At 44.6% G+C, this 26,291-nt stretch overlaps 1 pseudogene; it reads right to left on the reverse strand.

Moving 5' to 3' along the window:
- Positions 1-8,874: 8,874 nt before the first annotated feature.
- Positions 8,875-26,291, reverse strand: part of LOC142297295 (phospholipid scramblase 2-like) — a 138,478-nt pseudogene continuing 121,061 nt past the window's right edge.

Consider the following 26,291-nt stretch of genomic DNA (forward strand, 5'->3'; position numbering starts at 1 on the left):
ATGAAAAAGTTTGGGCACCCCTATTAATGTTAACCTTTTTTCTTTATAACAACTATTTCAGTTTCATAAATCTAATAACTGATGGACTGAGTAATATTTCTGCATTGAAATGAGGTTTATTGTACTAAAAGAAAATGTGCAATCCGCATTTAAACAAAATTTGACCGGTGCAAAAGTATGGGTGCCTCAACATAAAAGTGACATTAATATTTTGTAGATCCTCCTTTTGCAAAAATAACAGCCTCTAGTCGCTTCCTGTAGCTTTAAATGAGTTCCTGGATCCTGGATGAAGGTATATTTGACCATTCCTGTTTACAAAGCAATTCCAGTTCAGTTAAGTTTGATGGTCGCCGAGCATGGACAGCACGCTTCAAATCATCCCACAGATTTTCAATGATATTCAGGTCTGGGGACTGGGATGGCCATTCCAGAACATTGTAATTGTTCCTCTGCATGAATGCCTGAGTAGATTTGGAGCGGTGTTTTGGATCATTGTCTTGCTGAAATATCCATCCCCTGAGTAACTTCAACTTCATCACTGATTCTTGCACATTATTGTCAACAATCTGCTGATACTGAGTTGAATCCATGTGACCCTCAACTTTAACAAGATTCCCGATGCCATCATTGGCCACACAGCCCCAAAGCATGATGGAACCTCCACCAAATTTTACTGTGTGTAGCAAGTGTTTTTCTTGGAATGCCGTATTTTTTTGCCTCCATGCATAACGCCTTTTTGTATGACCAAACAACTCAATCTTTGTTTCCTCAGTCCACAGGACCTTCTTCCAAAATGTAACTGGCTTGTCCAAATGTGCTTTTGCATACCTCAGGCGACTCTGTTTGTGGCGTGCTTGCAGAAACGGCTTCTTTCGCATCACTCTCCCATACAGCTTCTTCTTGTGCAACGTGCGCTGTATTGTTGACCGATGCACATTGACACCATCTGCAGCAAGATGATGCTGCAGGTCTTTGGAGGTGGTCTGTGGATTGTCCTTGACTGTTCTCACCATTCTTCTTCTCTGCCTTTCTGATATTTTTCTTGGCCTGCCACTTCTGGACTTAACAAGAACTGTACCTGTGTTCTTCAATTTCCTTACTATGTTCCTCACAGTGGAAACTGACAGTTTAAATCTCTGAGACAACTTTTTGTATCCTTCCCCTGAACAACTATGTTGAATAATCTTTGTTTTCAGATAATTTGAGAGTTGTTTTGAGGAGCCCATGATGCCACTCTTCATAGGAGATTCAAATAGGAGAACAACTTGCAAGTGGCCACCTTAAATACCTTTTCTCGTGATTGTATACACCTGCCTATGAAGTTCAAAGCTCAATGAGGTTGCAAAACCAATTTAGTGCTTTAGTAAGTCAGTAAAAAGTAGTTAGGAGTGTTCAAAATAAGAAAAATTGATAAGGGTGCATCGGTCAAATTTTGTTTAAATGCGGATTGTACATTTTCTGTTAGTACAATAAACCTCATTTCAATCCAGAAATATTACTCAGCCCATCAGTTATTAGATATATGAAACTGATATAGCTGTTGCAAAAACCCAAATTGTTATAAAGAAAAAAGGTTAACATTAATAGGGGTGCCCAAACTTTTTCATATGACTGTATTAGTCATTTATAATTGCATTTCCACCACTGATCAGCAAGCACATAGTTATAAATCATTCCATAGGCAATCAATATTTGTTGTATGTGATGTGTCAATTAGGATTTGTAGGACATGACTGACTATAGCAATGCATCCATATGTAGGGGATAAAGGTGCAGGATACTAGGCAGTGCCCGACTGCACCCGCAATTCTGCATAGTTCATTGTATTTTTAGGAAATCTATATCAGTTGTTCTTGGTAAGACAACCCCTAATGAGAATGACTGGTGCATTTCCCACCTGCATTTTTCTCTCCATCTCCACATTCTCTGGCTCTATGAAGCCAGAGCTGTCTTTCAAAGAAGAGGTGAGGGCACAGAAAGCAAGCTGGTAGGAAAGTGCACTTAAATGCTTGCCCATCCCATGACACATTAAGAGCCTGTAGTTGGCATGAAAAGTCATCCTCTGCTGAAAAAGTCCGTTTTACAAAGGTCATCACACACAAATTCAATGAATAATGCATACAGTGCTGCTCACCATTATTGGCACCCCTTCATTTTTTTTTTCATAAATTGTACAATATCTTTAAAAATAAATGGAAATGTACCAAAGTCATATACCCAGGATTTTTTAATTAGTGGTCCAAAGTAATACAACAATAAAACATTCTTTGTCAACTTACATGTGGCAATTTCAATGAAGAAACCAAATAAACAGCATGTGCAGCAATAAAGACAATCCCTAATTAATACTTGGTTGCCTCCCCTAATTAATACTCGGTTGAACACCCTTTGGCATTAATGACAGCCTCCAAACATTTCTTGTAGGCATCTATGAGCTTCTTGCACTTCTCAGCTGGTATTTTCTCCCACTCTCCCTTTGCAGTTTGGTCAAACTCTTGAATGTTTGCAGGGGTTTTTTTTTCCAATGGCAGATTTCAGCTCACCCCAAAGATTTTTAAAGGCATTGAGGTCATGATTCATTGCTGCCCATTTTAAAATAGTTCATATTTTCTTTTTCAACATATCCTATGTACTTTTGGATGTATGCTTTGGTCTTATTGTATTGCTTGAAGACCCATGATCTTCAACTCAAACCAAGTTTTCTTACACTGGGTAGGACATTTCACTCTAAAATCTCTTGATCATTCTCTGGTTTCATGATTCCTGTAATACAGGCAAGTTCTTCAGATGCAGCAAAACAACCCCACAGCATTATGGATCCTCCACCATGCTTAACTGTTCATAGGGTGTTCTTTTCCTTATAAGGTTCATTACGCCGTCTGTGAACAAAACTATTGCTTTGCATTCCCAAAAAGGTCTGTTTTTGTTTCATCTGTCCACAGAATATTTTCCCAGAAGGATTTCGGCTTGTTAAGGTACTCTTTGGCAAAGATCAGTTGTTCCTTTTTATGTCTTTTCTTCATCAATGGTTTCTTCCTTGGCTTTTGCCCATAATGCTTTGCTTGGTTTAGTGTGTGGTGTATGGTACTTGTTGAAACCATGACTTCAGACTGTTACATGTTTGCCTACAGGATGTATGACGTGGTGTTATTAAAACACCATTCGCACCAACCTTCGAAGACATCTCTCATCAATTTTCCTTATTCCCCCACGTCCTGGGAGGTTCTTGACGGTTCCATGCTTGGCAAATGTCTTAATAACATTGCGCTCTGTTGAAACTAGGATACCAAAGTCTATGGAGATGGCCTTATACTTTTTGGAAGTCTTGGGTTTGCTAACAGCAGTTTTGATGTCCTTAGACAGCTCCTTTGTCTTCACCATTGTGACAAAGGAACAGGACCCACTATGTGGCTTTTTAAAACTCTGAAGTCATCATTCATTGACAAATTCATGTCCTATTGGCACTTACAATTTATCACAGGTGATTATCATTTGTGGTTTACCACAGGCGAGTCAAAATGTGTTTCCATATTAATTTAATAGAAAGGGTGCCATAAGCAGTGTCACAGTAGTTTAAGGTTTTTCTATTTTTCCCTCCCATTGTTTTTTTTTTAAAGTTGTTGTTTATCATTTGCTCTTTTGTATTTAACACAAGTGCTTGATACAAAAATGTTGTTTCACTTGATTAAATTTTTCAGGAGACATTACACATTATGTACTTAAACTGCATGGGTGCCAATAATCATGACCAGGACTGTAGGTCTATCATCCACCAGTCTTAATATTTTTTTGGTATGAGGGAATACAGTATGTATTAGAGCTTCAATTGGAGCAGAGGTTTTCCACAGCTTTTCATATGGATGATAGAAATCTGAGTTATGCAGCAAGGGGCCACAGTGGTTAATAGGGTGCTGATTTTGGCCACTTGATGCTATAGATTAACAAGTTGTCAGTTTGCAAAAACTCCAATACACTTAAATATCAAATAAAGTTGAAATATTAAAAGGAATACAGTATAGTTTTCGAAATCTGTCTTCATTGATTTGCTGATTATATGAGCTGTAAACAGAGGAAATATACAAAATATTAGATGGTACAAATAAATATTGGACAGTATTTTTATAGTATATGGCATACTGCACAATTAAAACCGGCCCCAATGTGCAGTGTCATGCATATAAACTATGCTCTTCAAAGCCATGCTGACTACCTTCATTTTATAGACAATCTTCTTCGATATCTTGTACATAAATTTGACTTACGACTATTTACCATATGATTTGTTATGCAGATTCTTGTCATGCCATTGCATTCCTACTGTTTTGCTCCTGCTGTTTGAAAAATCTTTACCTGTATACTACAAATTACAAGCTAATCTTGCATGCCCTGACAGTTCCATGTGTTATTACATTGATTCCCAAGTGAAAGGTTACTAGTTCGAGTTGATGAGCAGCTATGAAGATTGCCCAAAAAAAGAGAAACCGCATCATCCAGCTCATTGATAGCAGTATGTCAGCCAAGAAAACTGCCAAACTCCATTCAAAAGCCGAGGTATGTGGAAAAGGCAAAATATCAGTCAACAAGTCTGCTCATCATAAGGTCTATCAGTTCTGGAGCGATAAACTCGGCAGGATGTGGTTCGAATTAGAGATGAGCGAGTAGTAAAATACTCGGGTGCTCGAAGCTCGGGTCGAGCATTGTGAAATGCTCGGATGCTCGACCCGAGCACCGAGCCCAATGTTAGCCTATGGGAGACACGAGCATTTTTCCGGCGGCACCCCCGGCGGTCTGGAGAAAGCTCAAAAATGTCACAAATGCATAACAACAGTGCTCAAATGACACGGGAGCAGCATGGGGAAGACCCCTGTAAGCATTTCTGCCTCTCATGTCACTGCTGTGAGTAATGTTGTCTGAGTATCAGGGGGAGGAAGAATCCTATGTTCCTCCTCCTGTGTGACACAAGTGACATGCACTTTCGCTTAGTAGCGTATATGAGGCAGCTTCTCTCTGCCTGTACATTCACTGCCAAGCGAAACCAAAAGTGAACAGTAGAAAAAAAAATAATATATTCACCTGTCTGCAGACTCCCGGGACACGTCCGATTGCTCCAGGACCTGCCGGTAATCAGCTGATGTGGTCACCTGACAGCATCAGCTGAACTTATAAGTCCAGTGGTGAGGCCAGCTTTTTACCACCCGGCCGGTTTAAATGATCAGCTGATGCTGTCAGGTGACCACATCAGCTGATTACCGGCGGGTCCTGGAGCGATCAGACGGTAGTCTGCACAGAGGAGTATAGTTTTTTTTTTTCTACTGATGCATCAGCTGATTGTTTAAAAGCCATTTATACAATCAGCTGATGTGTCATGTGATTCAGGTCCTTGAACCTGATACATCTGATCACTTTGCCCTCCGGCAAACCGATCAAATGACATTGGATCCGGATTGGACATCGCAGGACCCTCGGCCCAGGACTATGGCTGAGGGGGGTTCTTTAGTTCAATAAAGATGGAGTCATTAATTGTGTTGTGTTTCATTTCTAATAAAAAATATTTTTCTCTGTGTTGTGGTTTTTTCTATCTCTACCAAAAATTCATGGTGGTCATGCCTAATATTGGCGTGACAAAATGAAATTCGAGCTTAGGGCCAGCTGATAATACACAGCTAGCCCTAACCCCAATTTTACCCAGCGAGCCACCCGGCACCAGGCCCACTGGAAGAGTTGGATACAGCGCCAGAAGATAGCGCTTCTATGAACGCGCCATTTTTGGGGCGGCTGCAGACTGCAATTCGCAACAGGGGGGCCCAGAAAGAGTGGGCCAACCTGCGCTGCGGGTTCCAATCCCCAGCTGCCTAGTTGTACCTGGCTGGACACAAAATTTGGGCCAAGCTCACATCAGGTTTTTTTTAATTATTCAATGAAATTCATGAAATAATTAAAAAAAAAAAAGGGCTTCCCTATATTTTTGGTTCCCAGATGGGTACAAATAGGCAGCTGGGGGCTGAGGGCAGCCAGTACCTGCCTGCTGTACCTGGCTGGCATGCAAAAATATGGCAAAGCCCATGTCGATTTTAAATCATTAAAAAATAAAGGAAAAAAACCCAAACACATAACCCTAACCCAAGAGTTAGGGTTAAAAAAAAATGCGTGGGCTACAGCTGCATTTTCCATTGCCAGCGAAGGGTAACCCAAGCAGCTACTGGCTGTATACTGCTTGGTGTTATCTTCACTGGCAATGGAAAATCTAGGGAAGCCCTTTATTTAAGTTTTTTCCAAAAAACTAAAAAAAAAAAATGACGTGGGCTTCGCCATATTTTTGTATGCTAGCCAGGTACAGCAGGCAGTAATGGGCTGCCCCCAACCCCAGGTGACTATTTGTACCCAGCTGGGAACAAAAAATATAGGGAAGTCCTTTTTATAATTATTTCATGAATTTCATGAAATAATTAAAAAAAAAATTACGTGGGCTTCGCCCAATTTTTGTATCCAGCCAGGTACAACTAGGCAGCTGGGGATTGGAGTCCGCAGTGCAGGTTGGCCCGAGCTTTCTGGGCCCACCCGCTGAAAATTGCAGTCTGTAACTGCCACTAAAAATGGCGCTTGCATAGAAGCGTCATCTCAACTCTTCCAGCGGCCCTGGTGCCAGGTGGCACGCTTGGTAATAACGGGTTAATACCAGCTGTGTTTTTACCAGCTGGTATTAAGCCTAAGGGGCACTTTGCACACTGCGACATCGCAGGTGCGATGTCGGTGGGGTCAAATTGAAAATGACGCACTTCCGGCATCGCAGGCGACATCGCAGTGTGTAAAGCCTGGATGATACGATTAACGAGCGCAAAAGCGTCGTAATCGTATCATCGGTGCAGCGTCGGCGTAATCCATAATTACGCTGACGCAATGGTCCGATGTTGTTCCTCGCTCCTGCGGCAGCACACATCGCTGTGTGTGAAGTCGCAGGAGCGAGGAACATCTCCTACCGGCCTCACTGCGGCTTCCGTAGGATATGCGGAAGGAAGGAGGTGGGCAGGATGTTTACATCCTGCTCATCTCTGCCCCTCCGCTCTGATTGGCCGCCTGCCGTGTGACGTCGCAGTGACGCCGCACGACCCGCCCCCTTAACAAGGAGGCGGGTCGCCGGCCACAGGGACGTCGCACAGCAGGTGAGTGTGTGTGTGAAGCTGGCGTAGCGATAACTTTCCCTACGCCAGCTATCACCACAAATCGCTGCTGCGACGGGGGCGGGCACTATCGCACTCGGCATCGCAGCATCGGCCTGCGATGTCGTAGTGTGCAAAGCCCGCCTTAGATTCTTAATGTCAGGTAAAGTTTGACCCGGCCATTAAGAATCACCAATAAAGGGTTAAAAAAGACACCATACAGAGAAAAAATACTTTATTATAAATAAATACACAAACACACTTAGGAGCTCCATCTTTATTACGCCCTCTCATTCTTCCATGATCCTGGTCTTCTATTTTCTTGTATCTATGCAGCTCTGCTATATCACACAGCACAGGGAGGAAGAACGCTGCTCCTCCCTGTGCTGTGTATTCGAGCAGAGGCTGCGGCGGGTTGGTAGGTGGTGATGTCACCGCTGCCACTATTGCCATAGTAACCTACTGAGCGGGTTACTACAGCAACGATGATCTCCGATCAGCTGATTCCCGGCGCCGCTATTCAGCAGCTCCTACATAAGCGGCGTCGGTAAACAGGCAGTTAACTCCTGCGGCTCCTGCAGGAGCCAGTGCATAGCGGCGTGGGAATCAGCTGATCGGAGATCACCGTTGCTGTAGTAACCTGCATAGTGGCCCCGGTAATCAGGTGATTGGAGATCACCGGTGCTATAGTAAACTGCTTGGTAGGTTACTATGACAACAGTGACAGCGGTGACGTTACGTCTCCTAGTACCTACACTACCTACACACTAAATCTGTCCCTAGCTCAGCAGCACCTCCCCCTACACTAGCTGACTGTGGATCATACTGCCAAGCACAGCGCTATCAGCTGTCATATAGAGCTGATGATCCTGTACAGCCAGCCAATCACTGTAATGCCACTGCCATCTTGGTGTAACAGCCAATCCCTGCATGTGGGCTGACTCTGTAAATACCGCCCACATGCAGAGAGGAGGAGCCGAGCATCGGCGAGCACCGAGTAGCGGCGAGCTCCCTAGTTCGAATGCATTTGTAATAGTGAGAAGAAAGATCTCCATGCAAGCATCGTGCAATGCATATTACACAAGTCTGGAGTAGTGACCACAAAAAAAGGTGAAGAAACCTCAAGTTCAATACCATCATAAGAATCGCTGGCTCGAATTTTCAAAAAAGTATGAAAAATAGACAGTAGAAGATTGTAAACTGGTGATTTGGACTGATGACACGGAAGGCAATAGATTAGGCTTTGATATTTAACCAGGATTAAGGGTGGTCTCAATGCTGAGCTATATTTGAGTATCTTACAAGACGAGTTACGTTGTATACTTGACTACTATGGGTTTGAAAATGATGACATAAATATTTCAGCAGGACAATGACCAGAAGCATATGTTGAGATTTGAGAAGATATAGTTCAATATCAATGAAATTGAACCGCTAAATTGGCCCCCACAGTCCCCAACCCAATTAAAGATTTGTGGGTAAAGTAAAAGAAAAAGCTGTATACATAGCCAAGTGAGTTGACCAGTACGTACTAACATTGGGAACGTGTAGAAGAGACCTGGGATCAGATTTCAGTTGAGACATGCTTGAATCTGATAGAGATCATGCCCAGAAGGATTCAGACAGTGTTAAAAGCCAAAAGGTGGATTTACAAAATACTAATAACATAATAAAAATGTAAATTTAGATTTTTAGGAGCAAAACAGTAAGAATGTCGCTACATGAGAAGAATCTGCATAACGAATAAAAAACAAAATAGTTGACAGACAAATTTATATATGAGGTAGGCAAGATGATTGTCTTTAAAATTAAGGTTCTCATGCTCAAAGCTGTTGTGGATGGTCAGCTATTGTGCAGACTGTAGATCAAACGTTCAAAACTTTGTTTCTCTTTTGTTTAAACTCTATTTTGCAAAGTCAAATCAGCAGATAAATTTCTGACAATATTTGTATATGTACAGTGGGCAAGGACCCTGTACATCAGCCATGAGTGGGATCTCTAGTGTCATCGGTGATGGTGGTGGTGCCTGGTGCATAGATGCATTGGTGAGCACATAAAGATGAATGTGCCAAGTTGACACTAGTATTACTATTGCCTAGTGGATGTATGGTCAGTATGGTCAGTCCCATCACCTGCTTTGTTGTCTTCCTGGGCCTCTCTGTAGGGGCTACTCTGAATTCTGCACAACTGGGTGCAGCTGGGGATCAGCAGCTGTTCTACATTTTCTTTAGATACTTCATCTCATGTGGCCTAATGGAAGAAGAGAGAGCTATTCTCCTCACCTCCTGCTGTTGCTTTCTCACTGTTACTACAGTCAACTAGCAATTAGGGATACAGCATTTTATAAACTAGATTTCACAGACTTTATTTTTTCCTATATGCCAACTAATTGGTAAGGCTGCTTTCACACTTCCGACTCAAACCTATGCAACAGATACGGCAAAAAAAATGGATCCGTTGCTTACGTTTTTCCATGCGGCCCGTCCGGTTTTTCCCGGATGCGGCTTCATACTGAGCATGTGCAGTACAAAAAACAGCACCATGAAAACAGCAGATGCGGTTTTTGCCGCAGGACGCCGCATCCGGCGTCCATAGGCTTGCATTGTAAATTGCGCCGCATCCGGATTTTTTCGCCGCACCAAAAGACGTGCCAGGCAACGTTCCATCTGGCCGCCACATCGGCTAAATATGCCGCATCCGGCAAAAAACGGATGCAACGCAAGGCCATGCGGCACAATCCGGCGGTAATGCAAGTCTATGAGGGAAAAAACGCAACCAGCGGCAAAAAAAAACGGTTGCGTTTTTTCTGCAGAGAGCCGTATTGTGCCGCATAGCAAAAACCGGATGTGTGAAAGCAGCCTAAAGGTCCAGTCACACTAAGCAACTTACCAGCGATCCCAACAACGATAGGGATCGCTGGTAAGTTGCTAGGAGGTTGCTGGTGAGATGTCACACTGCAACGCTCCAGCGATCCCACCAGCAACCTGACCTGGCAGGGATCGCTGGAGCGTGGCTACACAAGTTGCTGGTGAGCTCACCAGCAACCAGTGACAAGCCCCCAGCGCCGCGTGGAAGCTGCTGCGCTTGGTAACTAAGGTAAATATCGGGTAACCAACCCGATATTTACCTTGGTTACCACCGCACGGAGCTACACATGCAGAGAGCAGGGAGCAGCGCACACTGAGCGCTGGCTCCCTGCTCTCCTAGTTACAGCACACATCAGGTTAATTACACGATGTGTGCTGCAGCTAAATGTGCACAGAGCAGGGAGCAGCGCACACTGCTTAGCGCTGGCTCCTTGCTCTCCTAGTTACAGCACACATGGGGTTAATTAACCCGATGTGTGCTGCAGCTAAATGTGCACAGAGCAGGGAGCAGCGCACACTGCTTAGCGCTGGCTCCTTGCTCTCCTAGTTACAGCACACATCGGGTTAATTAACCCAATGTGTGCTGCAGCTACATGTGCACAGAGCAGGAGCCGGCAGCACAGGCAGTGAGAGCGGTGGAGGCTGGTATCAAAGGTAAATATCGGGTAACCAAGGACAGGGCTTCTTGGTTACCCGATGTTTACATTGGTTACCAGCCTCCGCAGAAGCCGGCTCCTGCTGGCTGCACATTTAGTTGTTGCTGTCTCGCTGTCACACACAGCGATCTGTGCTTCACAGCGGGACAGCAACAACTAAAAAATGGCCCAGGACATTCAGCAACAACCAACGACCTCACAGCAGGGGCCAGGTTGTTGCTGGATGTCACACACAGCAACATCGCTAGCAACGTCACAAAAGTTGTTCGTTAGCAGCGATGTTGCTAGCGATGTTGCTTAGTGTGACGGGGCCTTAAGGTTAACCTTTAGTGTGTATTTAGCAGTAAAACAGTGCAATAATTCAATTATTCATGGCATATTTCATGAATTCCATCCTAACACGGGGGCATGGCACTGACAGGTTTGTTTGAGGCCATCTGATTGGTTCCACAGTGAACATTTCGGCTGTGTGTAAGCTTAGTCTTTACAGGACTCTTTGGACTTTCTCATTTAATTATGGTGCATGATGTCTTGAGCTACATTTACTTATCATCAATTATAATAGAATAAAAGAATATTCATAATAAAAAAACTTAGAAGGAAGTATCAAAATATGAAATTTTATACTTTAAGAAAAGTCTATTTTAGGGTGTACTCTCTTGTATCAGAAGCCACCAGTAGAATGCATTGCTGACAAAACCTATAAATACCAGCAAGATATCTTTGTAAGAAAAGCTCCACAATATTTCACTATTAAAGCATGCACATATTGACGCTAATTACTGCCAATGAGAATACACATATAGTGATAAACTCTGTGATAGTTATTTTAATGATTGAGTAAAAAATTAAATTTACAAAAAGTAAGCAGGCTGCAACTAATGCCGCCTTCATCTTCACATCAAGATCCAAAGGAAAATGAACATGAAAATTTCTTTGAAGTGAACACAGACGATCTAAACCACTAAACAATATCTGTCCAACCTCAGATTTATCTGGAATGGATGTTATCTATGAATGAGATAAAAAATAAAATTAAAGTGAACACAGGTTTCATATAATAAGGCTATGTGTCCACGTTGCTTTTTTGCTGCTTTTTCAACTGCAGCGTTTAATGCCAAAATGGATGTGTTCTGCTTTTCAAGCAAAGTCTATGGGAATTTGGGTTTCTTGTGCCCACTATGCAGTTCAAACTGCAGCCTTTTTGTGGCAGAAATTTGGGCAAAAACTCTGCTTTGCAGTTCAAAACGCAAATGGCAAAAACAATTGACATGTCAATTGTTTTTGCCATTTGGGTTTTGCACTGCAAAGCTGAGTTTTTGTCACAAGTTCTGCCACAAAAAGGCTGCAGTTTGAACTGCATAGTGCGGACAAGAAACCCAAATTCCCATAGACTTTGCTTGAAAAGCAGAACACATCCTTTTTGGCATTAAACGCTGCAGTTGAAAAAGCAGCAAAAAAGCAGGTAAAAAGCAACGTGGACACATAACCTTAAAGTCCAAAAAGGCACAAGTTGTTCTGAGATATTTCCCAGCCTTTTCAAATGAACAGATCCAGCTAAGTATAAAGTTGGATTGGCAATGCTTTATGGTAAATACAAAATAGGAAACCTATAAGTTCCCATTGAAAATTGCCAATAAGGCTCTATACTCATTAATGGGTTGTCCAGCAAAGTCTACAGGTAGTAGGGATGATTTCAGAAAGACTTCAATCTGAAAACAAAGGAGAGTGCAAAATAGGGCTTAACCAGATAAATGGTGAGTTAGGTAAAATCGAAACCACTCACCTGGCAGGGTTGTGGCAGGCACAACTCCTATATAAGGTATAATTTAATGGCGGTTGCTGCAGCTCCACATAAATAATTTGGAAATTACTGGAGAAAGAATTGATGTATTGCCGCGTCACCACCAATGCGAAGAAGTGTTGATTAATATTAGTAATTTATTTTACAGGTCGACGAATTTGTGGTATCAAATCCCCTTCCTCAGGACCATGGAAATCAACAACTGTTGTTTTGTTTGAGGATACTGTCTTCCATGGGAGAACAAAAGTATGATGTAGTGCAGAAATTGGGGAAAAAGTGTGGAATGTGCTCTGGGAGTGAGCAGCTATACAGTACAGACCAAAAGTTCCCCTGGTTCCCCTGAGCCTACTCTCCACTTCAGCTCAAGTACTCTGCTTTTTCTTTGCTTCACTTCCCCAGCAGCACAGGAGCTACAACCCCTGTTTGCTCTCCTCTCCCACCTTCCACCGACTGACTCAACTCCTCCCCTCCTGCTCTTTTAGTTACACTGGGGGGAGGGTGCGGCTGCCTCACTGTACCAGCGTGGGATCAGGTGGTACCAAGGAGGTTTAACTCTTTCTGTGACTACCAGGCTGGCCAGGGCATCACATGAGCAGGATGGGGGTATATTCTGAGCAGGATGGGGGTATATTATGAGCAGGATGGGGTATATAGCAGGATGGGGGTATATATCAGGATGGGGGTATATAGCAGGATGGGGGTATATATCAGGATGAAGGTATATAGCAAGATGGGGGTATATAGCAGGATGGGGGTATATAGCAGGATGGGGGTATATGGCAGGATGGGGGTATTTATCAGGATTGCGGTATTTATCAGGATGGGGGCTATACCAGGATGAGGGACATATATACAAGGATGGGGATGATATACAAGGCAGGAGGATCATTACCAGGATGGGGTACCTTAGTAGAAAATTTGGGGACATTACCCCCATAACAGTGTCAGCAGCAGATCCTCGCCCCATAAGTGTGTCATGACCACATTTTTTGCTTAAAATTTTATTTTCCTAGTTTTCTCCTCTAAAACCATGATGCGTCTTATGGTCCAGTGTGTCTTATAGTCCGAAAAATACAGTATATATATATATATATATATATATATATATATATACATATATATATATATATATATATACAACATATTTTTTGGATTATAAGACGCACATTTCCTCTCAAAAATTTGAGTGCCCGTCGGTGCCGGCTGCCTCTCTGTGCAGGTGGGCGGGCAGCCTGCTGGCTGCCACTCTGTGCGTGCGGGCAGCTGTGCAGCAAGGTTACCCAGTTTGTCCACGGTCCCAGTTTCAAATGATGGCTCCAGAAGCGGGCACGTGAGCAGATGGAGCTCTTGGATGAGAGCTCCATCTGCGCACGCGCCGCTCCGGGAATCAGTGCGTGCGCAGATGGAGCCCTTGGATGAGAGCTCCATCTGCACATGAGCCGCTCCAGGCGCCATCATTTGAACCGGGACCGCGGACACTGGGGACACTCACCGCACCGGCCTGCTGCACGACTCACCCGCCGCTGCTGCTGCCACCACGGATGCCGCCGCCCCTGCCACCACAGATGCCACTGCCCCTGCCACCATGGATGCCGCTGCCCCTGCCGCCATGGACGTCGCCGCCCCTGCCACCACGGACCTCGCCGCCCCTGCCACCACGGACGCCACCACCCCTGCCACCATGGATGCCGCCGCCACTGACCCGCCGCGCCTGCCAGCACAATCTCTGTCTCCTGTGACCCCGCTTCACCACCACTGCTGCCCCCCTCCAGTAAGACAACACCGGAGTATAAGATGGACCCCATTTTTATTTTTTTACCTTTTTTTATGTCTAAATTTGGGGTGCGTCTTATAATCCGGTGTGTCTTATAAAGCGAAAAATACGGTATGTATAATATACACCATGTGCAGAATTATTAGGCAAGTTGTATTTTAGGCAGTAGCGTAGCTAGTGGGGAGGCAGAGGGGGTGGTTGCCCCGAGCCCCGTGCCCACTGGGGGCCCACTAGAAGCTTACGATCTGTCAGTGCTGCAGAACAGAGCAAAATCTCTTGCCCAGATGACGAAAATACATGCTAGTGGTACTGCCAGGACCTGCGATGATGTCGTGCCCATGAGACCGAGTGGGAGGAGCCACAGTTGCCAGTCAGAACCCAAACATCAAGAGATACTGATTTCTGAAGGAGATGCAGGGTGAGTGCATATGAGGGGTGCAGATTGTGACAAAATGGTGTGAAGGGTGTTTGAGTGAAGGGTTAGTTGGGGCACAAACTGTGTGACATATAGGGATGCAGGCAGTAGAGTTGAGCGCGGTTCTAGGTTCGTGGTTCTCCAGTTCGCGGCTCGAGTGATTTTGGGGCCTGTTCTAGATCGAACTAGAACTCGAGCTTTTTTGCAAAAGCTCGATAGTTCTAGATACGTTCGAGAACGGTTCTAGCAGCAAAAAAACAGCTAATTCCTAGCTGGCTTTCCGCTGTAATAGTGTAAGTCACTCTGTGACTCACACTATTATGAAATTTCAGTGTATAGTGTGCGGGAACAGCGCCTTCAGATCACTGCTGTATGGATAATGGCGATCGCCATTTTTTTTTCCTTGTCTTCCTTCCCTAAGCGCGCGCGTGTAGTGGGGAGGGCCAGCATGTCAGCCAATCCCAGACACACACACAGCTAAGTGGACTTTTAGCCAGAGAAGCAACGGCATGTGTGATAGGATGTCCATGTCACATGTCCCTACATTATAAAACCGGACATTTTCCTCCAGCACGCCATTCTCTGCCTTCTGCGTCCTTGGTGTCAGACATCACTGGCGCAGCTCCGTCCTGAGTCCTATCGCCGATACTGCTGTATGCGCTCCATACACAGCGCTGGACAGCTTAGGGAGAGCACTTTCTATCAGTCCTTTTAAGGGCTCGTACCGGCAGGGTCAGAGCCATAGGTGACAGGTCCTGAAAACAGAGACAGCGTCTGTGTAGCTAAGGTCAGGGATTTCCTCGCTGCATTTCCCCATTAGGAGGGAATAGAAAGGCAGGCTTCCATTCCTCTACCCAGAGCCCCACAACCCTGGCACTGTACCCTCCTGTCCTCTGCCCACTCCAACTCATTATAACTAAGCCATTATACTAGCAAACACTGAGTGTACCTAGTGTCATCCTAAACGTGGCTATTGGACTTCTGTATAGTCCCAGTAGTGCACAGATATTTGCAGCACGTCTGCCTGCATTGCACACTCAAACTGATAGTTACTAAGCCATTATACTAGCAAACACTCAGTGAACCTAGTGGCATCCTAAACGTGGCTGTTGGACTTCTGTATCGTCCCACAAGTGCAAAGATATTTGCAGCACGTCTGCCTGCATTGCACACTCAAACTCATTATAACTAAGCCATTATACTAGCAAACACTGAGTGTACCTAGTGGCATCCTAAACGTGGCTGTTGGACTTCTGTATAGTCCCACTAGTGCACAGATATTTGCAGCACGTCTGCCTGCATTGCACACTCAAACTCATTGTTACTAAGCCATTATACTAGCAAACACTCAGTGAACTTAGTGGCATCCTAAACGTGGCTATTGGACTTCTGTATAGTCCCACTAGTGCACAGATATTTGCAGCACGTCTGCCTGCATTGCACACTCAAACTGATAGTTACTAAGCCATTATACTAGCAAACAGTGAGTGTACCTAGTGTCATCCTAAACGTGGCTATTGGACTTCTGTATAGTCCCAGTAGTGCACAGATATTTGCAGCACGTCTGCCTGCATTGCACACTCAAACTGATAGTTACTAAGCCATTATACTAGCAAACACTGAGTGTACCTAGTGGCATCCTAAACGTGGCTCTTGGACTTCTATATAGTCCCAGTAGTGCACAGATATTTGCAGCACGTCTGCCAGCATTGCACACTCAAACTGATAGTTACTAAGCCATTATACTAGCAAACACTGAGTGTACCTAGTGTCATCCTAAACGTGGCTATTGGACTTCTGTATAGTCCCACTAGTGCACAGATATTTGCAGCACGTCTGCCTGCATTGCACACTCAAACTGATAGTTACTAAGCCATTATACTAGCAAACACTGAGTGTACCTAGTGTCATCCTAAACGTGGCTATTGGACTTCTGTATAGTCCCACTAGTGCACAGATATTTGCAGCACGTCTGCCTGCATTGCACATTCCAACTCATTATAACTAAGCCATTATACTAGCAAACACTGAGTGTACCTAGTGTCATCCTAAACGTGGCTGTTGGACTTCTGTATAGTCCCAGTAGTGCAAAGATATTTGCAGCACGTCTGCCTGCATTGCACACTCCAACTGATAGTTACTAAGCCATTATACTAGCAAACACTGAGTGTACCTAGTGTCATCCTAAACGTAGCTATTGGACTTCTGTATAGTCCCAGTAGTGCACAGATATTTGCAGCACGTCTGCCTGCATTGCACACTCAAACTGATAGTTACTAAGCCATTATACTAGCAAACACTGAGTGTACCTAGTGGCATCCTAAACGTGGCTGTTGGACTTCTGTATAGTCCCAGTAGTGCAAAGTTATTAGCAGCACGTCTGCCTGCATTGCACACTCAAACTCATTGTTACTAATACATTATAATACCAAAAATTGAGTAAACTTAGTGGCATACAAGAAGTGACTGTTGTACTCCATTAGTGTCCCACTGGTGCCAAGCTATTTCTAGCACCTGTGCAGGACACCCTCCTGCTCTGTTTTTAATAAGCTATAATGATGTAAAAAAATACTGCCATTTAGTGGCATCATAGAACTGGCTGTTGTATTCCATTAGTGCCCCACTGGTGCCAAGCTATTTCTAGCACCTCTGCATGACACCCTCCTGCTCTGTTTTTAATAAGCTATAATGATAGCAAAAAATACTGCCATTTAGTGGCATCATAGAAATGGCTGTTGTATTCCATTAGTGCCCCACTGGTGCCAAGCTATTTCTATCACCTCTGCATGACACCCTCCTGCTCTGTTTTTAATAAGCTATAATGATAGCAAAAAATACTGCCATTTAGTGGCATCATAGAACTGGCTGTTGTATTCCATTAGTGCCCCACTGGTGCCAAGCTATTTCTATCACCTGTGCAGGACACCCTCCTGCTCTGTTTTTAATAAGCTATAATGATAGCAAAAAATACTGCAACTTAGTGACATACAAAAAATGGCTGTTGGACTCCTTTATTGTGCCACTTGTGCCAAGCAATCTCAAGCACCTCTGCATTCTACCCTCATGCACATTTAGCTATGCTAATTTTATAGCAAACTCAGGGAATTCCTTGCTGCATTTGATCATTAGGAGGGATAGAAAGTGAGGCTTCTTTTACTGTCCTGGTACCCACAGAACACGGCCACTGTACCCATCTGTCCACTTTTGCCACGCTATTTAATTTGCCCAAAGAGCTGACTCTTTTTCTGCCATCCTAAAATTGTCTGGAATACTAAGTTAGTGTTCCTTTGCTGCCAAGCAAGGTACAACACGTGCATTCTACACTCCTTTCCATTTCTGGAATGCAATTATTAACTGCACGTAGTCCAGCCAATCTGTGATGAAGGTGCAGGCATGGATATAATGTAGCCTGTATCCAATGATGGTTCTCTCGATGTCTGACAGCTCAACAATACCTTCTGTTTCCACTTCCAAAACAAGTGATGACCTGCCAATTACACTCCCTGTTGCGGGTAAAGGAGTGGAAGTTCAGTGTGTGACTGCTGTCCCCACAGTCACAGAGGATGAAGAGCACGCAGATGCACTAGATGGGGCAGGCGGTGGTTGCACAGGCACGCTAGGCCGCATTGTAGCACAGTGAAATTCACATTGCGACTTATGCTTCATTTTAAGTCGTGTACAGGGTGGGCTCCCCACCTTTTACAAAAATCCAGCACCGAATCCAGGAATTATATTAAAAAATAATAATGTTTATTGAAGCATATTAAAAAGTCCAATTAGGGTCCAGAGCAAGGAAACGGAGAGGACGCGTTTCGAACTGTGTAGTTCTTAGTCTGTCTCTAGCAAATGAGTGAAATGGACTGATTAAAATAAGCTGAGAACCGGACATGGACAACAATGGGCGGAGAGAAGGGGGAGGAGCAGACAGATGGTTAGAGGAGGAAGGAAGGAAAAAAAAAAAAATTTTAAATTTCCCTTTTTTTTACCTCCTTCCTCTATTTTCTATTCAGCGCCAAGGCTGTTCAATGGGTGCAAAATTTTCACCCTCCCTAGCCTGCAACTATATGCATTGGTGGGAAGAACAGTATATTTTTACCTTGTCCAACCCCTTTTTGACGGATACCGCCATATATTTGAGATATCTGGATGATATCTTGATTATATGGCGGGGTACTTATAATGGTGTCACTGAATTTCTTGGTTACATCAGTAACAACGCCCATAACCTTTCATTCACTTACCAGTATCATCCGGAGGTAATCAATTTTCTGGACATGTCATTCTATGGCAATAAAATAGATGGAGTTATAGAGAGTAAATTATATCGGAAACCTTTTTCGGGTAACATGCAAAAAGCTGCCATCCTCGACATGTTATTCAAAATATTCCCATGGGGGAATACATTAGAGCTACTAGATGCTGCACAACTAATGCGGACCTAGCCGGGGAATTCATTACAATTGATAATAGATTCAAAGCCAGGGGTTACTCCCAGGCTCATTTGGATCGCTCTAAGTTTAAAGTTAGCCTCAAGGGTAGAGCTCAGTATCTGGAGATGAAAAACACACCTTCTAACTCCCATGACAAATTTTCAGTGGTTTTCTCTACTAACTATAGCAGAGATTACCACCAAGTGGTTCGCATCATCAAGAAATTTTTACCTATCCTGTCATCTGATGATGTTTTGCAAAAAGTGCTGGATCAAGGAATAAAATTTGTACCTAAAAGAAATGTTACCCTGGGCAATCAACTGGCTCCCAGTGATCATAGAAAATTCCATAAATTTACTAATTGCAATGATCACCGTTCCTGGCTCCCCACATGCGGTTCCTATAGGTGCGGGTGCAAATTATGCGGCTTATGTAAATTTATGGTGGGTACAAAAACGGTTTCCTCTTAAGTTAATGGTAAATCCTTTTTGATTAAGGACATGATTAATTGTGGTACTGACCATGTAATCTATTGCATATCTTGCACTAAATGTTGTATTCAATATATTGGCAGTACTACACGCCCCTTGAGAAAGAGAATCTCGGAACACGTGTACGATGCTAGCCACGTAACAACAAGAAATCTGTCAGGAGCCTCCCAACATTTTATGCTAAAGCATGCGGGTAATACAGATACTATGCAAGTAGTCGCCTTGGAAAAGGTTAGCTTGCCTAAAAGAGGAGGTAACTTGAAAGATTTGTTGTTACGGAGGGAGACCAAATTGATCTTTTTAATGGGCACTAGATCACCTTTCGGCATGAACCTTAAAAGTGATTTGTTTTTGACATACTAAATATATAAAAAATGATCTTTATGGCCTAATTTGGCCTTTATTATTTACTTTATATTGTCTTTATATAAACTTTGTATTTCCATTCTTCTTCTTCTGTAAATTTTTTTTTTTTCTTTTATTTTTTTTTTTAAAAAAATTTAAATTTTTTTTTTTTTTCCTTCCTTCCTCCTCTAACCTTCTGTCTGCTCCTCCCCCTTCTCTCCGCCCATTGTTGTCCATGTCCGGTTCTCAGCTTATTTTAATCAGTCCATTTCACTCATTTGCTAGAGACAGACTAAGAACTACACAGTTCGAAACGCGTCCTCTCCGTTTCCTTGCTCTGGACCCTAATTGGACTTTTTAATATGCTTCAATAAACATTATTATTTTTTAATATAATTCCTGGATTCGGTGCTGGATTTTTGTAAAAGGTTCCGTACAAGATTGCCAGCTGGTTTATCCTTGCACGTGTCTGGGAAGCATTGGTCTCCTTCATACTACAGGTGAGCGGATACATACACTTTCTCTAGGGTGGGCTCCCCAGTATGCAGCAAAACCAGGCAACAGGAAAAGGACTCTAGGCAGTTGGGTTGATAAATGATTGTTTAACTTTACCAAAACAAACAATAAGAACCATGCATACAATTTAAATAATTGAACAATCTATTCTGTTGCCTACTACCTGCTAATCCCTCTGTGTAGCAGTAATTGTGTGTTTGTGCCTGTGTGTGTGTATGTGTGTGTGTGTGTGTGTGTGTATGTGCGAACACGACTTACCAGTAGCGCATCACAAGAGCTTCCAAGTTATCTACCTAAACATAGACAAAACACATTACCCCCCCTGAATACCCTTGTTAGTTGAAGCCTCACAGATAATGCAGATGATAACAGTGTGAATGCAAACCACACAGCTCTGCAACACAGTCATGGAAATCTTGAAAAGCAACAGTCAATGCAAACATGTGTTGCTGTCCCTCTATGATTTAAACTGTACGTGACAATTTGACAGTGCAGAGGCAGCAAGTCTTATTGTCTATATAGTCGGCCTACCCAGAACAGATATGTGTTTTGCTAATAAAACAAAGTGTTGCGTGCCCGCATTATTGTCTGGGCACAGCCTTCCGTACCCGGGTACTGTGATGTCCAGTTGCCAGAAATACAGACTTTACGCTCCTCTCACGGTAAACAGTATAGACAGCACCGTAAGAATGTTGGTCTGTGGCACAGGATGCTGCTCACTGACGTTACAGTGCTCATCATCAAAGTACAACACAACTCCCCTCACAATTGAACGAAGTGTTTCCGCGGTGGCTCCTTGCTGTAACACACACCTTTAGCTTTTCCTTCTGTTCATAGACAGCATCTCCAAGTCCACACCCGAAGAGCAATTTTATATTGCTATAGTGACCAAAGGCAGATCCAAAAAAACAGCAGCCCCTTGTGTGTAGTCTGCAACAATGCATGCAATGAACGGCAAATAAGCATATTGCGTTGACAGTTGCTAAAGCTGAGCAATACACCTTCACGCTGTCAATTCATATCCATGTGATACTTCATGGAGGAAGTACTCAAAAGTGTGAGTTTTTGCCTTCTACTTACAGATTGTTGACAAATCTTACAGATTCCATGACTTGGGTGATCCTTTGCGATGTCCAAAAATTCACAGGCTAGGCAAGGCTTACAGCCCATGCGACCTGCATAGCCAACACGACTTCTGCTCAGAGGCAAAGTTGTGGCCCATGATTCAGTTGTTGACGTGCTTCCAGTACTTTGTCTCTGGCCAGGAAGATGCAACGTAACCTCGTCGTCAGTAGCATCCTCCTCCACCTCCTCTGCTGACCTCATCGACTGGCTGACTTTGGTTTGACAGTAAGTGTGGTCTCCAACCTCATCAATCACCCTGTGTGTTTTCATTCCCCTCGTCCTGAGTCCTCCGAGACAACCTCTTCCTGCCCTGACCGAATAGTAAAGTTGTCGTTTTAATCAGGTATCTGTGCTCCTCATCATGTTCCCCAATGTCTCCACCAGGAGGATTTACTTTGTGGAAATGATGGTGTAGATTAGGCTCAGCACCTTCTTCATCGGGGCCTGGATCCCACTCATAAAGCTTCTGGTTATCTGAGCAGTAGAGATGAGCGAACCGGTCCCGGTTCGGCTCGAGGTTGGTTCGCCGAACGGAGGTCCCGTTCGAGTTCGGCTCGTCGAACGTTCGACGAACCGAACTCGAACTGCATAGGAAACAATGGCAGGCAATCACAAACACAGTAAAACACCTAGAAAACACCCTCAAAGGTGTCCAAAAGGTGACAAACAACTCCAACACATGGGAAAGTGACAAGGACATATACTCATGCGAAAACAAAACAGCTGGACAAGGAAAAAGAGGAGGACACACAGATATAGGCATGGCACGCCATTCTAAAATCATGTAAAACACCGCAAGGTGACTCCAAGCGTAGTCTCCCTTTTTTTCCAAAAATTGGGCCCCACACACACCCACCCATTCAGTAACAGCAGTTGGGCCCCAGTTGTACAATTCACAGCTAGATTTGCATCAAGCACATTCAAAAATACGCCATAATTAACCGTCCCCAGGATGACACCGGGGTAGGTAGCAAAGTCTTTCCTGATCCCAGCTCTGTTCATCTTGGCTTCTTTTAAAAACACAGCAAGTAAGGGTTACTCCAAGCGGAGTCTCCCTTTTTTCCAAAAATTGGGCCACACAGACACCCACCCCATCAGTGGCAGCACTTGGGCCCTAGTTGCAAACAGGATGTTTTGATTTGCATCAAGCACATTCAAAAATACGCCATTCTTATCCGTCCCCAGGATGACACCGGGGTAGGTAGCAAAGTCTTTCCTGATCCCAGCTCTGTTCATCTTGGCTTCTTTTAAAAACACAGCAAGCAAGGGTTACTCCAAGCGGAGTCTCCCTTTTTTCCAAAAATTGGGCCACACAGACACCTACCCCATCAGTGGAAGCACTTGTGCCCTAGTTGTACACTTCACAGCTACATTTGCATCAAGCACATTCAAAAATACGCCATTCTTATCCGTCCCCAGGATGACACAGGGGTAGGTAGCAAAGTCTTTCCTGATCCCAGCTCTGTTCATCTTGGCTTCTTTTAAAAACACAGCAAGCAAGGGTTACTCCAAGCGGAGTCTCCCTTTTTTCCAAAAATTGGGCCACACAGACACCCACCCCATCAGTGGCAGCACTTGGGCCCTAGTTGCAAACAGGATGTTTTGATTTGCATCAAGCACATTCAAAAATACGCCATTCTTATCCGTCCCCAGGATGACACCGGGGTAGGTAGCAAAGTCTTTCCTGATCCCAGCTCTGTTCATCTTGGCTTCTTTTAAAAACACAGCAAGCAAGGGTTACTCCAAGCGGAGTCTCCCTTTTTTCCAAAAATTGGGCCACACAGACACCTACCCCATCAGTGGCAGCACTTGTGCCCTAGTTGTACACTTCACAGCTACATTTGCATCAAGCACATTCAAAAATACGCCATTCTTATCCGTCCCCAGGATGACACCGGGGTAGGTAGCAAAGTCTTTCCTGATCCCAGCTCTGTTCATCTTGGCTTCTTTTAAAAACACAGCAAGCAAGGGTTACTCCAAGCGGAGTCTCCCTTTTTTCCAAAAATTGGGCCCCACACACACCCACCCCTTCAGTGGCAGCAGTTGTGCCCCAGTTGTACACTTCACAGCTACATTTGCATCAAGCACATTCAAAAATACGCCATTCTTATCCGTCCCCAGGATGACACAGGGGTAGGTAGCAAAGTCTTTCCTGATCCCAGCTCTGTTCATCTTGGCTTCTTTTAAAAACACAGCAAGCAAGGGTTACTCCAAGCGGAGTCTCCCTTTTTTCCAAAAATTGGGCCACACAGACACCCACCCCATCAGTGGCAGCACTTGGGCCCTAGTTGCAAACAGGATGTTTTGATTTGCATCAAGCACATTCCAAATCAACAAGCATTTACTCTCCCCAGGATGACACAGGGGTAGTAAATTCCTTCTGGATCCATGACTTGTTCATTTTGATGAACGTCAGTCTGTCCACATTGTCACTGGACAGACGCGTGCGCTTATCTGTCAGCACACACCCAGCAGCACTGAATACACGTTCAGAGACAACGCTGGCAGCTGGACACGACAAAATCTCTAAGGCGTAAGTTGCGAGCTCTGGCCATTTTTCTAGGTTTGAAGCCCAAAAGGAGCAAGGCTCCAGTTGCACAGTCATGGCATCGATGTTCATTTGGAGATACTCCTGTATCATCCTCTCCAGCCGTTGAGTATGTGTCAGACTTGTTGTCTCTGGTGGCCTTGCAAAAGAGGGTCTAAAAAAATTATGAAAAGATTCCATAAAATTGCTGTTACCGGCACCAGATACGGTCCTACTGGTACGGGTAGACTGTTGAAGATGACGAGACCGTCCCATGTTTGTCAAGTTACAACTGGGAGATTCCCTCCCTGCACCTGCACGGTTGTTTGGTGGAAAAGCCGAGCTAAGATCGAGTAACAGCTTCTGCTGATACTCCTGCATACGTGCGTCCCTTTCTATGGCTGGAATTATGTCACAAAATTTGGACTTGTACCGGGGATCTAATAGTGTGGCAATCCAGTAGTCATCATCACTTCTAATTTTGACAATACGACTGTCATGTTGGAGGTAGTGCAACAAAAAGGCACTCATGTGTATTGCGCAGCCATGCGGACCAAGTCCACGCTGTGTTTGTGGCATAGAGGTGCTACCCGTTCTTTCTTCCTCTGACATCTCCCCCCAACCTCTTTCAACTGAAATTTGACCAAGGTCTCCCTCATCCGCTGAGTCTTCCATGTCCATGGACAGTTCGTCCTCCATTTCTTCATGTTCTCCTGCACCTTGCTCAACATTTCGCCTGCTACTATGCGCCCTTGTCGATCCCTGTCCCACATGGTCCCATGCCTGCTGCGTTGGTGATGATGAACGTCTGGACCTTGGTGATGTTGTTGTCCCTTGCGCATATGAATCCTCCTGTAGTTCCTCCCCTTCATGTTGTCCCACCCCCTGACTCCGAATAGTGTTTAGCGTGTGCTCCAGCATGTAAATGACTGGAATCGTCATGCTGATAATGGCATTGTCAGCGCTAAACATATTCGTCGCCATGTCGAAACTGTGCAGAAGGGTGCATAGGTCCTTGATCTGAGACCACTCCATCAGGGTGATCTGCCCCACCTCTGCATCTCGTTGTCCCAGACTATACGTCATGACGTATTGCACCAGGGCTCTGCGGTGCTGCCACAGTCGCTGTAACATGTGGAGAGTTGAATTCCAGCGTGTCGCCACATTGCATTTCAGGCGATGAACCGGCAGGCCGAAAGACTTCTGGAGCGATGCAAGTCGCTCTGCTGCGGCGCTTGAACGGCGGAAGTGAGCTGACAGTTTTCGTGCCCTGTTCAGAAGGCCATCTAGGCCGGGATAGTGTGTTAAAAATTGCTGGACGACAAGGTTCAACACGTGAGCCATACAAGGTACGTGTGTCACCTTGCCCAGGCGAAGTGCCGCACCCAGGTTTGCAGCATTGTCGCACACGGCCTTACCAGGCTGCAGGTTGAGTGGAGACAACCATTTATTAAACTCGGACCGCAGAGCTGACCACAACTCCTCAGCTGTGTGACTCTTATTCCCAAGACATGTCAAGCTAAAGACCGCCTGATGCCGTTGCGCTCTGCTGCCAGCATAGTAATGAGGCGTGCGTGATTCCTTCTGCGCAGTGAGAACGCTGGTGGCCTGACCAGGCAGGCTTGGGGCGGAGGTGGAGGACCCAGATGAAGTGGAGGATGCAGAAGCTGTGGCGGAACTTGGACAGACAGAGGATTGACACACAAGTCGTGGGGACGGCAAGACTTGTGCAGCAGACCCTTCACCATCTATCACCATAGTTACCCAGTGGCCAGTCAGCGACATGTAACGTCCCTGTCCATGCTTACTGGTCCAAGTATCGGTGGTGAAATGCACCCGTTCACACACAGAGTTTCTCAAGGAAGCGGTGATGTTGTGTGCGACATGCTGGTGTAGCGCGGGCACACCTTTCTTAGAGAAGTAGTGGCGACTAGGCATCTGGTACTGGGGCACAGCGACAGACATAAGGTCTCTAAAATCCTGTGTGTCCACTAGGCGGAAAGGCAGCATTTCGGTAGCCAACAGCTTACAGAGGGATAGAGTCAACCTCTTAGCTTTGTCATGGGTCGGAGGAAGTGGCCTTTTATTTGACCACATCTGAGGGACAGAGATCTGGCTGCTGTGTGTAGACGGTGTTGAGTAGGGTGTCCCTGGAAAAATGCAGGTTTGTGAGGAAAGTGCAGG

This window comes from Anomaloglossus baeobatrachus, chromosome 3, assembly GCF_048569485.1.
Source record: "Anomaloglossus baeobatrachus isolate aAnoBae1 chromosome 3, aAnoBae1.hap1, whole genome shotgun sequence".
NCBI lineage: Eukaryota > Metazoa > Chordata > Amphibia > Anura > Aromobatidae > Anomaloglossus > Anomaloglossus baeobatrachus.